Below are 15119 nucleotides of genomic sequence, written 5' to 3' on the forward strand. Positions count from 1 at the left end.
TACGCCACGTTCATCGAAGTGGCTTCACATGTGAAAATGTATCGCAGCCAAATACTCTAAACGCGTGACGTTGATTCTAAATGTGGTGGGAAACAACGGAGGACCCGGAGAAAACCCACACGACCACGGGGAGAGAGACATGCAAATTCCAAATATACAGGTGTCAGCATCAGAATCAAACCCATGACCTCCTGTATACCAGGCGAGGTAGTTAACGTCTCGCCACCGTGACGTTCTCGCCTTGCCTTTGATCGCCAACTCGAACCCAAACTTGAACCTGATTCTCAGAATTCACAAACTGAGCAGCCTTGGTCTACCCCACCGTGTCTGCACGCGCCTCGCGTCACAGATCACACCTCCGGGACGTGTTTGTTCGTTATGGACTACCATCATCCAGTCCCTGAGAGGCAGCACACGTCAGCAGCAGCGGTGGGAAAATGTTGCCGGAATACGGACCCGAGGTATGGTGGCACTTCTGCTGAGAAACGCCAAACGTGTCTCTGGCCCCCTTGGGATGAAATCTCCACCTCTGCATCCTCCTCGAATCCAGACTCGGAATCAGAATCTTTATTTAGACTGGAGGAATCCGATCAGCCACAAAGCTCTTCTTCTTTTTACTACAGATGTCCAACAGGACCTGAGCACAGTAGAACTCCTCCTTAACGACGGTGATTGCTTCCATGAGACCCGTCGTGAAGCGATTTGGTCATTAAATGAGTATAGGAATTCTAGATTTGAAGCTTTCGTGACTGCAAGGATTCATATTCTTAGGTTTTTTCGGTAAAGTCACGTAGGTAAAACATCAAAATTAATGAAAATAAAATAAAATAAAAATCACGACGTTTCGGAGGCAACACAAGTCTCCGTCATCAGGAGGTCCCACCTGATGACGGAGACTTGTGTTGCCTCCGAAACGTCGTGATTTTTATTTATTTTATTTTCATTAATTTTGATGTTTTACCTACGTGACTTTACCGAAAAAACCTAAGAATATGAGTATAGGAAATCGACGTTAAAGGCTTAATTCGTTCCGAAACCATTGAAAGTTAACCACATTTTTTACCCAAAAAACGCACTTTGTAATATTTAAACAATGGATATTCATGGATAAAGATACTAACAAGATTGTTAACACATAAAATGAAAATAAACATGGTTAATCAATGCATTAATTAAAAGCCCGTGGAAATGGTGGGTAAGCGAACACAATGGGCTCTATGGAAGCCCAATGTGTTCACTACACTATACACTACACTATACACTACACTATACACTACTATACGCTACTATACACTACACTCTACACTACACTATACACTACACTATGCACTACTATACACTACACTTCTATACACTACACTATACACTACACTATACACTACTATACACTCTACTTTGCACTACTATACACTACTATACACTCTACAATACACTACTATACACTACACTATACACTACACATTGGGGTCTATGGAGGCCCGTCGTTAAGCAATTAGTCGTTAACAGGAGTGGTCGTTCAGAGCGGTCCAACTCTATTATAAGCCAGAATTCGTGAGGCGGGTAAGCTCGGAAAGATACCGATTTAAATAATTATTAATGATACTTTTCAAATAACTCCTCACATCCTCCCCCCCCAATTCATTTTAACTCGGACCAGAACACGGTTCGCGAGCTAATTAAACCGCCCGCGCCGGGATACGGAGCGTGGATTAATGATCACTTAGCACCCAAAGCGTTGAAGAGATAATTACATTAACAAAAAAATGTTATTCGTACGATCATTTGTGACGATAATGACGCTGCAACGTTCGCTGGGAACGCAATGCACGGGGGGGAGATGTGAGGCGAGCGAGCTGTTCACGTGTTGGGATGTCGTCGTCGTCGTCGTCATTGTTCCACTCTCCGTTTCACCTTCAAGAGCTGCCCGAGGTGCCCACATTCTCCAATCACCGCGCAAAAGTAGCAGCATGTGTGACCTTTCTTCACCTCGCGTGCCATCCTGAGCTGAACTTTGCGGTCACCTCTGCTGTGTTAGACGTTTTTGATAAATCGTGGCAAACCGATAATCATTTTTTTTTATAGATATGTGTGTTAAAAAAATTGCACGTGATAAATCGATAATGGCAACAAACAACAAAAAACGATATTAAAAACAAGACATACCACTTTCGAACAGACCGCGTGGCAGTAAGTTGAACTTATTTTGCACAATACGTAGCCCACCGTGCTGATTGGACGACACCTCATGCGGAAATGACCGCAGAAACCTGCTGAAATTATTCAGTCCCAGATTGCCGTTCGGCCGATGGGTTTTGTACAAGAAACACCCTTTTATTATTGTGCGGAGAGACAGGTACAGTATGTGGAGGAGATATATTCTCCACTAATGGAATTCATCTTTAACTCACCAAATCCCAAATGTGGGCAAAATGTACATCCCATGATTACAATATCTCTAACGACGCATCTGACACAGCAAAGGGACCTTGACATCACAATCACAACGAAGTAAACTATTTCCCCCCCCCAAAATAAGGAATAGTACAGACATCATCAACGCTCTGGTGACCAAGATTTTTAGACAAACTAAAACTAATCTATTTTATTTTATTTGACCAGGTAAGGTCCACTGAATGATATAGCTATCTGTCATAAGTGGCCTGGCTCTCACAAATGACAGCTCAACAAAGTGGCTTATCGTGTGGACATGTATAGCGGCAGCCAAATAATCTAAATGCACGTTGATTCTAAATGTGGATGGACAGAATCGGAGGACTCGGAGAAAAATCCACGTGACCACGGGGAGCACATGCAGGCGTCAGGGTCGGGATTGAAACCCATGACCTCCTGCATACACAGACGAGGTAGTTAACATCTCGCCACCGTGGCACCCTTCCCTATATGAATGCACAAAACACTTAATTGTACAACGCATTCTCGTGACAAGAAGGCGACTGACCACCAGTGAGCGAGCCCAACGACTGGGGTGAATTAGCGCATGCTGAATTATTAAACAACCTAGACCGCTTAAAATATAACCAGAAGTTCCATTCTGTCTCCACGTGAAAACACACATTTTTTTTTACTTAAAGTATGTTTTAGTCCATCAGCCTATTGGCTTTCCAGACCAATATTAGGGAGCACAAATTGGTTTAAGGGAACAATTTTTGAGCCACTATTCTTAGCTCACTAAAACCAGTCACTCAACATTCGATATCGGCTAGGACATGACCTCCGTGACATGACAGGCACGCGCTCTGTTTTCCAACATTTTTTTCCTGTTGTCCCGATTAATTTTCCAGCATACAAGCAGAGGAGGGAGTCGAGTTAACGGCGGAACAAAACACAGGCAATGTGGCCTTAATTCAAGATGTGACCCTTTGCTAATTGCCCGTTCCCATTTGAGGTTTGTTACGGACGTAAATAATAACCGTGCGGGTTCAAAATAAATCACTGGGCGGTGGTCACAACTGTGAGCGAATTGAGACATGCCAAAATGGGATGATGTTGTTTCTGTAACTCGTACATGGGGATACGCATGGTGAAACTATGAACTATTATTTTTTACTTAACGAGGAAAGGCCCACTAAGCTATACAGCTCTTTTTCAGAAGCGACCTGGTCACAAATGATATCTCAGCAAAGTGGCCCAACATTTAGACATTTATAGCACCAAAATGATCTCAATAATCTCAATGCATGTTTCTAAATGTGGAGGGAAAAACCAGAGGACCCGGAGAAAAAAATCCATGTGACCACGGGGAGAAAAACAAATATACAGGCGTTAGGGTTGGGATCGAACCCATCTCCTCCTGTATACCAGGCGAGGTAGTTAACATCTCACCACCGCAGCACCATTGCAATAACAGCACTCACTGCAAGGGTCGTGGCAATCGTAAACAATAATTAACTCAATTTTGCTTACGGCAAATGTCTTTTGCATTATCCATGACATTTTTTAAAAAGGTATTTATAATATGCACGGATGGTGGACCACTCATATGTTGTAACATTGCCACCTGATCTAGCGACACCCACTGCAGGATTCAGTTCCAATCCCCGCGGCCACCATGATAATTACTGCCAATGTAAAATAACCAGAACAATACTTTGAACCATCCGCTTCACAGTGAGTGGATGTTAAAGATCCCCTGACATCATAAACAAGAGTAGGTAATTGTGTACCAGCACCACGATCCAAATATTAAAAAAATTGCACCCCAAAATGAATTACTCAATTGTGATCGTACATAGCGTCCATCGCCCCCTACTGGCAGACCAATGCCCCGGGACCAGAGGTCGCAACCGGGTACCCGATACCCGGGTAGCCGTTTGCGACCCTGGTGCGGCCGGGTACGGGTACGGGTAAGGAATAAAAACCCGTTTGCGACCTCTGCCGTACAACGTATAACGACGCAATGCCCCGATCCACAAAATACGAAGGAGACATCGCAGCGACACCACCCCGCTGCTCCTGACGCGGTTATCATATCCGGCTTGACCACCTGAATGTGAAATTGTCGTTGTTGCTCTACACCAACATCAGCGACGCGAAAGAAGAAAATAGGAAAAAAAATTAACTCATCCTGCTCTCTTCAGCTCTCATCCAGTTGCACGAAATCAATTTGAACTCACTCACCCACTCACCCACCGCTCCAGCCAGCCACCATCTCACCCACTAATTCGCCCACTACCTCATTAACCCGTTCGTGCCCATGAGACGCAACGATTGCAAAATGTTTAAACTTGAAACCTGAACCGACAATTATGTGCTTACAATCAGTTTTGCATCGATGCAGCGCCACTCATAATACTACTAAGAATAATCACTTATTTATCCAGACAAGCCACACTAAGTCCGGAGACTCTTCTTTAGGACGGTCCTACATGAGGACGTTTGGCCATTACCAAGGAAATTGGTAATGGGAGCCCATGCAGAACAGGGGGAGAACATACACACTCCACACGGAGAGGTGCCATAGTTGGGAATTGAACCCAGGGCCCTGTTGTTGTGAGGGAGGAGCGTAACCACCACGGCTGCCCTTCCGCCTCAGCCTTTCTCGTACAATTAATCTCAATATTTAAAAATATATATATATATATATAACAAAATGTCTGTCTGTCGGTTGACCAAAACCTCAAATCGGTACAAAAAAAATAAGTACCCGGCTATTAATTTAATTTAAATATTCATAACCACAACCATCATCAGCATTATCATATTAATTACATTATTTTAACATGAGCAAACCATATATCATCACAAAGTGCAGACTGAAATATTGATCAAATAATGAAATTCCAGAGATGCATTGCCCTTTATTTTCATTACGTGAAAAACAAACAGCAATTATACCTCGGTTGTCTATCTTTATGTGTGGCAGGAGCGGTGGTGCAGCAGTTAACGCACTGCGCCACGAACCCGGCGACCAGAGTTCGATTCCCACCCACGGCCAACACCAGCTCCGTTTATCTGAACCGGTCCTGGGCCTCGTTCCCCTAGATCGACTCAACCTCAAATGAGTACCTGGTGCGGTGTTTAAAATCATCGTCACTGGAGAGACAAAGGCGGCCGGGCGTGGTGCTGGCCACTCACCCCCCTCGTGTGCCGTGCCGGCCTTGATAGGTGCTCGCTAAGAGCACTTGTCCCAACAGTCTGCTAAAGCTATACGGGGAATCTTTGTCTTTGTTTACATAACCGGGTCAAAATTGTGTGAGCCGTGTTCTCTCCTTTGTTGTCTAATGTTTTCCATTGGGCATATCTGTGTGTCTGTGTGTGTGGGGAGCGGTGGTGGAGCGGTTAGCGCGCTGTGCTTCAAACCCCGGCGACCCGAGTTCAATTCCCGCTCATAGCCAACACCGGTGACGATTATCTGAACCGGTCCTGGGCCTCCCCTAGGTCGACTCAGCCTCAAACGAGTACCTGGGTGCGGTGTGTAAACATCGCTACTGGGGAGACAAAGGCGGCCGGACGTGGTGCTGTCCACTCACCCCGTGGGGTGTGCCATGTCGGCCTTCATAGGTGCCACTCGCTAACATCACTTGCCCCAACAATCTGTTAAAGTATAATCTGTTAAAGGCCATACGGGGGCTCTTTGTCTTTGTGTGTGTGTCTCCCTCTGTGTCTACGCTGACTGATTGCTTCGTGGTTAACCTAGGGCCGCGTTCCTTCCTCTCACCGGTCCAACCCCAGCCGCTCCAACATTTTGCACGATTGCACTTGATTCAAATTCACGGTGACCTCGGTGACAGCACCCGATATAGCTCGACTCAACAAACGCCTCTTTGCTCCCTCTGAAACCAATGTTCGCCCGCTAACGGCACAACATCAAAACCCACGAGCGGCATTTTACATTGTGGAAATCTGAATTTCACCGGTGACCATCTTCAGCCGGCCAAAAATGCCTTTGACCGCGCGGCTCAACTAAAAAGCTACCCCGAATGAACAAGAGCCATTTGGCAGCATTTATTTTAATCATTATTATTACATAATTCCAATTAATGCCGGACAAAGCCTCCACCCCACCCCACCCACCCCCTCTCTCTCCGTACGCAAAAGAAAAATTGCAACGACAATTATCATTTATATTAACGCGCGCCCTTCATGCATCGCCAGCGGCTTCGCCGCCTCTGCAACAATCGAATGCAACGCATTCGAAGCCTTGGCCAAGTAGCCGCAGCGTCTCACCCCCCGGTATCGACATCGGCCCGGTGACACTTCACTGGCACGGGTGCAAGGGACACTCGCTCCTTGCCACGCGGTCGCGTCTTGCGAGCGAGCGAGCGAGCACCGCCACTCCGCGAAGCTCTCTTCCCAACCCGCTTGCCTTTGAAAGGGCGAACGTTGTCGGAGTCTACCATTCGCTTTCCCATCGAGTGGTGCAGTCCCAAACGAATGCTATTTTTACTCAGCCTACCCCGGAGGGGAGGGGGGGGGGTAGTGGTGGTGATGGTGGTGGGGGGGCGGGGGATGGCGGCAGGGCCGAGTCAATCGTGATCACGACGAGAGGAACTCGCAGATCTTACGCCCGATGCCGCCGTTTTTCACGACAGCCACGTTGCACATTTTGCCCCAGCGTAGCGGTACCGTTGTCGTAATTAATATTCTATGCAACGCAACTAAAGCGAGAGATATATTTATATATTTACAACAACAACAACAACAACAAAACATACACGATATTAATCTAATCGCTGCAACCCCCGTCCCACTCCCTCCCCCCGTACGCATTGCATCCAATATTGTGTATTGCTAATGGGGAGAAAACCGTGTATTCGCGTCTTCTGTTACCGTGATATAATTCCCTGCCATCGCCTTTGTCATCGCAAACTCTCATCATTTTTTTCCCACGATATATTGAAATTGCTCGTCACGTGTGTGTGTGTATTTTTAAAAAACATTATATATCATCATTACTCCATTGTCACCTTCCCTAGCCCTCCCACATCGTCACCACGACTTCCATGTGTTAATATGCAACGTTGAGCGCATCATCCACGTTCATCATTAACCGTTCTCGCGTAATCAGCATTCCGCAATCCTCTCGGTTATATTACCGAGAATAAATAATAATAATAATGTTCATTCATTATTCATAGCCTCAATCGTTCCCGAGTAAGTACACCATGCAGCAAACGCCGTGAACATCGTCATCATATCTGTTCACTACCGTCTATCGTTAACACCATTCGTATGCTCGCAAATTATCCACATGGAATACACAATGCACCATCATTATCTGCGGTATACCAAGCAACGTTGCAATTTTACATTTGCATATCATTCGGAGGGGCATTTCCCCCATTCCTAATCATTACACCCCACGATACCAGCATTTTCAGAATCCTGAAATATCATCCGAAATCAAATCACATTGTGTCCACTCGAATCATATCGGTTATTCATCTGAATCGTCGCAATGAAACAACAACCACCACCACCATCATCATCATCCCCGCCACCACCGTCGCCTCCATCACATACGAGCCCTGCCGTTGTGGTTGCCGTTATGGGGGAGGAAGGGAGCTCTTTGCCTGTGTTCGCCGTTAAAGGTGAGAAAACAAGACGCAATCCGCCCCTACGCTCTCCCAAGCACCAGTAAGCAGCACCAGCCAGCAGGCAGTAGCAGAATTATTCATTAGTATTTTTCTCTTGAACTTAAATATCTCGGGCAGATACAGCAGCCTTCTTCGTATGTCAAGTCATCAACGGGTAAGATAAAATAAAAACCCCACTATACCGTTAGCAGAACAAAACAACAAAAATACACCACACAGATATGACATTTTATTTTAAATGTGTTTTTCTCAATCCCAGGCACAATCCCGTAGCACTTATTTATTTATTTACGGGTCATTTTTCTTTTTTTTTCTTGCGACCACAAAAAAAAATCGTCTTGAAGCGCTCTCACCTGCAAGCGAAGATCAGCCTCGTCGCGAGTGATGACGAGATGATGCTGATGCTGGGTTTACTGTAAGATCGTGCTTGTATATTTGCGGTCACCGCTGCTGCTGCTGCTATTACTGCTGGCTGCTGTGTGCGCGCGCGCGTGTGTTAACCCACGACAGCGTTGTGCGTAATCTCCTCGGCGTGCAGGCGTCGCGGATGACGCTTCGCTCGGTGGCTCCGTCGCGTGCGTGCGCGCGCGCGCGCGGCCACCGGCGATCGAGTTTTACCGTAAATTCTCGACTAAAGGAGGCCGCCCTAAAATCCTACTTCATTTGTTTCTGTCACATCCTCCACCCCCCACCCCCATTATCCCCTCCTCCCCTCCCCCACCAGATGCCCCCCTACCCCGCCCCCCCTCCAATATTATTCGTGCTTCTCTCCGTTCTATCGTAATGGAGATCGGGGGCGACAAGCGGGTGGGGGGGGGCTGTTCCTTGTCTCTGTCTTTTGTTGTCGTTCGCTCGGGCCGCGTGACGGGGGAGCTGCTTTGCGCCACCCCCCCTCCTCCTCCTCCCCCCCCCCCCAGCGGTCGTTTTAACGCAGCCGGCTGCCGTATATTCTGTAAGCGAGGCGTACCGACCCGAACAAAAATACGGACAAAAGACTCTCTTCCCAGTCGATCATTATTGAGGGCGAGTTAAAACTGGGTGTTCGGAATTGGATGTCCGTCGGAGGTTGGGTCGAGGGGAGCTATTGATGTTGAATCTGGGATCATGCCTCAATCATCATCGTCGTCGTGATGGATGAATAATCATTGGCGTGGACACGTGGTCGTTAACGTCGACGTCGTCAGAATCATCATTGTTCGGAGTGTCAACAAATGAGCGTCCTTGGAGGCTGCTTGGCTCATCTCCGATACAGGCCCGAGCCAGTGGTCAGTGGCGGAATTACACATTGATATCATGGGAGCAGGGACGTGCGGGCAGGGGAGGCAGGGGAGGCAGAGCCTCTCACCTGTCATACTCCAATTAAAATAGCTGTTACGAAAAAAAATAGCTAAATAAAAAAAAATATTAAGATTTTTCCACTGATCTTTGTTATAAATGTCATTTCTGTACGATTCCAATCATTTTTTATAGTAAAAAAAATCGCCCAATTTGCGGAGCTCCGCTGCAAATACAGGAACAAACGAGAGGTGAGGCAGTGACGAGCTCAGCCTCCCCTCTGATTGCGCAACCCCTCAGTAACTGGATGGAGCGTGGGCAATCAGCGCGTGCCTGTTATTATCTCAGTATGTCACCCCTTTATTTAATGGCCTCGCCTTCCATACTCCAGGTAACTTATTTCACGTATGTGTATACAGATAATTAGGCTCGCTGGTCTCGTCATGAAACTGCAATGAAAGAGCACCAGGGGAGGCAGCTATCACATCTGCCTCACTGAGGGGGACGTGTCTAACACGCCCCCCTCAGTGAGGACACGCCCCCCTCCGTGAGACCACGCCCCCCTCAGTGTGTGAATCTGGCTCTGCCACTAGCCAGTGCCTCCCCAGCCATTGACCTCACCGCACGTCACTGCATGGGCAGTATGCTTATCTATTGGGGCAACCACTGTTGATTTATCCACAAAGTGGTACTCGTTTTATCGACCCAATAAGGATGATGGTCGGAGTCAACGCCTAACCAGGATTTTAACTCGCAACCTTCCGATTTCCAGCCGATCGCTCTGTCACTGAGCCATCTGGCCAGCCATCGTTATTGTTTAATACCACAAACAACAGCATAGCAACACGGCACTCTAATGACTGTCATAATGGCTCTGTGTCTATGACTAAAAGCAATATTGGCCATGTCAATATAATGAAAGTAACGCTATCTTCCTCTTAAAGAGCAGAAGAAAAAACAAACATGCGTATGGATTGACCTTGTTACGCTTTCCAGCACGTGCATTTGTACTCACAAGTACTGTACGATCCATACTTTATCTATATTAGTAGACTCTCGATAATCCAAACACATCGATTTCCCCCCGAAGATTCGGCCCACTAAGTGGATAGCAGAGCCACGCCAAATTAAAATAAAATAAAACTCCGCCCACTGTTGTAAAGATATTGCAACTACTGTACTGTAGAGTTGTTCTCCGTGTGCTCGTGCTTTGTGCGTCACTGCCAACCCAGCAGCAGCAGCACCGGCAAATAATTTGCTCAGCTCAGAAGAGCAAATGTCCTTGCCACGGGACACAACACAACACAGATACAAGGGGGTGTGATGATGCCCCCCCCCCCGCCATGGTCAAGAGTAACGGTGGAGTGGCAATCAAGGCAGGAGTCCCACCTGAGCGAGAGGGGGCGGCACCGGTCACCCGCATCGCGCGTCGCTTCGCGATGCGCCTCTGCGGCCGTCTGGAACGCTCTTGCTTCCGATATTGGGAAGCCACTCAGAGCTTTGCACTTTAAAAATCTGGATTGAAAACTGATTTCTTTAGAAGTGATGTTTGCGTTTGGTTTGTTGTCCTATCCCCGCCACCTCCAATCAGCACGGTTGGCTACGTACGGCGGGAAAGAAGTTTGAACGGACATACGTGATGGTGGTGATGATGTGGACCAATCAACTTCAAGGACAGTGCATACATTATCAGAGTTATGTTTTTTTGTTTGCATTATGACTGCAGGTATTGTGGTCTATGTAAACATGACTACTCGTAAAAAAAAGTTGTCAGTTTTATTGCCAGATTAAAGGGTAAAAAAACAATAATCATATTTTTTATTGGCAAATGAGGTTCCAATGGTGGTGGTGATGATGTTTATGGTAGTGATGATGAGGAAGTGGGGGATGTTGACGTTGATGGTGGTGATGGTGGTGGTGATGATTTTAATGATGCGGCCGTCTGGAACGCTCTTCCTTCCCCATATTAGGAAGCCACAGGGAGCTATGCACTGTTAAATCTAGATTTAAATAAAACTTACTTTAAAAATATGAAGTTTTAGATAATTAAATTGAGGGTCACAAGACATCTGGACCACTCCTGTACATATATACACCGAGCTGATGGAGTGACGTACAGTACTGTACTCGGCTGGTCAGACTCCGGCTCCGGAGCTCTCGATCCAGAGCAGAGTTTGCCGATTGTTTGCACGGATTCCGGAGCTCTCGATCCAGAGCAGAGTTTGCCGATTGTCTGTACGGTGCTCCGGAGCTCTCGATCCAGAACAGAGTTTGCCGATTGTCTGTACGGATTCCGGATCCCTCGATCCAGAACAGAGTTTGCCGATTGTCTGTACGGATTCCCGAGCCCTCGATCCAGAACAGAGTTTGCCGATTGTCTGTACGGATTCCGGAGCCCTGGATCCAGAAAAGAGTTTGCCGATTGTCTGTACGGATTCCGGAGCCCTGGATCCAGAACAGAGTTTGCCGATTGTCTGTACGGATTCCGGAGCCCTGGATCCAGAACAGAGTTTGCCGATTGTCTGCACGGAGCTCCAGAGCTCTAGATCCAGAACAGAGTTTGCCGATTGTCTGCACGGAGCCCTCGATTCAGAACAGAGTTTGCGATTGTCTGCACGGAGCTCCAGAGCGCTCGATCCAGAACAGAGTTTGCCGATTGTCTGCACGGAGCCCTCGATCCAGAACAGAGTTTGCCGATTGTCTGCACGGAGCTCCAGAGCTCTCGATCCAGAACAGAGTTTGCCGATCGTCTGTTCTGGACTCTAACGATCGAGGGTTTTTCCGTTAGAGTCAACTCAATCTCCTTCCGAAATTCCAGTTTTGGTCTCCTCCACATCCACTTACTGGATGCTTCCTTATTTGAAAACGGGTGTTCTCATCATCATCATCACGAGTCTGCTGGCTACGGACTCGTTATAGAAGACATTTACCGATGCCAAATGACCGGCACGATGACGTTTGGTCAAACTACCTCCCCTCCCTCCCCCAGTGACCTACATGGCGCGAGCAGCCCTTCATTCAGCAGTGGATTTACGAAGGGCCATAACGCTGCTTTGTAGCTCGGAGCAGGCATTGGAAGACGTACATTCCGAATTGTACATATTTACATAAGTGGAGTTCAATTGCGTTATTAGCGTGAATCAATGTCGCTTTGATTATTAAAATAAAATAGCATCCAATGCATTTGTTTTTTAGGTCGAGTTGTCCTTTAATTTTCAGCAAAATTGTTCGCGTAGACGGAAGAAGGAGGGGGGAGAGCCCCTGGCCCCCTTCCCATGCCGAGGTTCTCGTGCCAGAAACTGAACACCGGAGGTCGGAGAGGCATCGGCGTGCTCAGCCACGTCGGCACACTCACCACGAGAATGTTGCATTCATCCTGGAGAAAATCCGATGAGCTATGAAGCTCTTCGTTTTTTTTTTACGGATGTCCAGTAGGGGCGCCAGTGATGGAGTTACAACAACAAACGAGCAATTCCCCCCCCCCCCCCAAAAAAAAACACATTCCTGCGGAGGGAGCTGGTAGGAACGTTGGGTTGCTCGGTCAATGGCCAGGGTCAACGGCGGCGTGGTGTATTCCGTAAATATGCCCGACTGTGAGGGCGGGCACAAGCCGGCGTGAGTAGGTTAAACGTTGAGATGTATAAGGGGACCACGGGGTGACCAGCCCCTCCCCACCCAGCCCCACCCCTCCCACCCCCCACCCAGCCCCACCCTCCCCACCCAGGCCCTCCCCACCCTCCCCACCCTCCCCACCCAGCCCCTCCCCACCCTCCCCTCCCCACCCAGCCCCTCCCTCCCCACTCAGCCCCTCACTGCACGACGGACACAATAATCCCCTGTGGGCTGGTGTAACCAGGAGGTTCTTACCAGTATAACACGATATGAATGAAAGGTAAGCAAATCGCTAAAAATAAATACGTTAAATAGATTAAGTGTATCAGTTCAAATCGCATAAGTATACAAATAACCCAAAGCTTGGGTAAGGCAGCACAACCAAAGCAACAAACAAGCCCCGGACGAAGCCAAGGCAACACACAGCAGTAGTCCTTCAGTAAAAAATGTGCGCGTTGACATCGAACGACTGCGTCAATACGTGGGTTAGGGGATGAACGTCACAAATCGAATTTGCAAATGCAGTTGCAAGTGCATTGTGTAGCACACGTGCGAAGCGTGAACCGATCTCGACGGCAGGACCCGCAAAGGAGTCACGGCCATCTGGAGCTGCTGGCTGCATTGCAAAACCAGTTATCGGTTGAGCAAAGAAATGAAATCCGCTTGCAGGGAGAGAACGCATCCGGTGTTTGGTGGTGCGACTCATCCTTGCACTCTGGAGTTTATATATTGAACTATTATTGGTAGAAACCTCCTGGTTACACCAGCCCACAGGGGATTATTGTGTCCGTCCGTCCATCGTGCATCCAAAAATGGGAGGGGTGGGGCTGGGTGGAGAGGATGGGGTGGGGAGGGGCTGGGTGGGGAGGGTGGGGCTGGGTGGGGGGTGGGAGGGGTAGGGCTGGGGCTGGGTAGGGAGGGGCTGGTCACCCCGTGGTGCCCTTATAAAACTCAACGTTTAACCTACTCACGCCGGCCTGTGCCCGCCCTCACAGTCGGGCATATTTGCGGAATACACCACGCCGCCGTTGACCCTGGCCATTGACCGAGCAACCCAACGTTCCTACCAGCTCCCTCCGCAGGAATGTGTTTATTTACAGTCGCTTACCAGGTACGGCCTACTGAGATAGATGGCTTTTATTTCAGAAACGACCTGGCCGCAAATCATAGCTCAGCGAGGTGGCTTATCATTTTGTGGAGATTTATAGCAGCCAAATACTCAAAACGCGTGTTTCTAAATGTAGAGGGTAAGGCCCACTGACCCACTAAGTAGTTCTTTTTCATAAGCGACCTCGTCACAAATCACCGCTTAAACGAAGTGGCTTTTCATCGTGTGTAAATGCATAGCAGCCACATATTCCAAACGCGTGTTTCTAAATGTGGAGGGGTAAAACCGGAGAATCCCGAGACAAATCCAACGTGACCACGGGGAGAAAGAGAGAGACACGCGAAATCCATATACAGCCATCGCCGTGGTCGGGTTCGAACCCACGACCTCCTGTATACCAGGCGACGTAGTTAACATCTCATAGCCACCGTGGCATGCAGCTGTGCTGGCTCCTGCAATGTCTTGGGCCTCCAAGAGAGGAGTTCTGGTTCAACAAGCCGCTGCACGCCGGTGATTCTGAACCCCCGCCTCCACAATGAGCACGTGCTCATTTGATCCTTATGTTGGTAGCCCGGGGTGCCAAATAATACAAAATGGGCCGAGGCAATTAAAGATTTTATTTCTGGGACGCTATTTTTCCAGGGGTGTACTTCACTCCGCGACTGGGGTAACCAATCGATCCGAAATCAGTGCTACTCCGCGATGTCGAAACGCAGCGAGGACGATTGCGCCGAAACCCTGAACGCTCGCGGTACGCACCGTAGCGGTGGTGCATCGTGTACAGCTCGTCGAGATGAGTCGATCGCCGCATCGCCGACCATCAACAGACTAAAAAATGACCGCATCACGGACATTATGCGAGAGCCGGGGCGCTATGGACACCCCGGGGTACCGCCATACGGTTTATTGAGACACTGCAATTAATTCGTGTTGCGTTCGTGTCTTCACGCAACAGGAACAATAACAGCCGTCAGTCGCCACTAATTGGCGTTGACGCCACCCCGGCGATTGAGCCAGGCCTGGGGCACTCTGAGGCCACATCAAGTGTGGAAGGCTCACTGGCAGGA

Source organism: Lampetra planeri, chromosome 27, assembly GCF_965212315.1.
Source record: "Lampetra planeri chromosome 27, kcLamPlan1.2.h2, whole genome shotgun sequence".
NCBI lineage: Eukaryota > Metazoa > Chordata > Hyperoartia > Petromyzontiformes > Petromyzontidae > Lampetra > Lampetra planeri.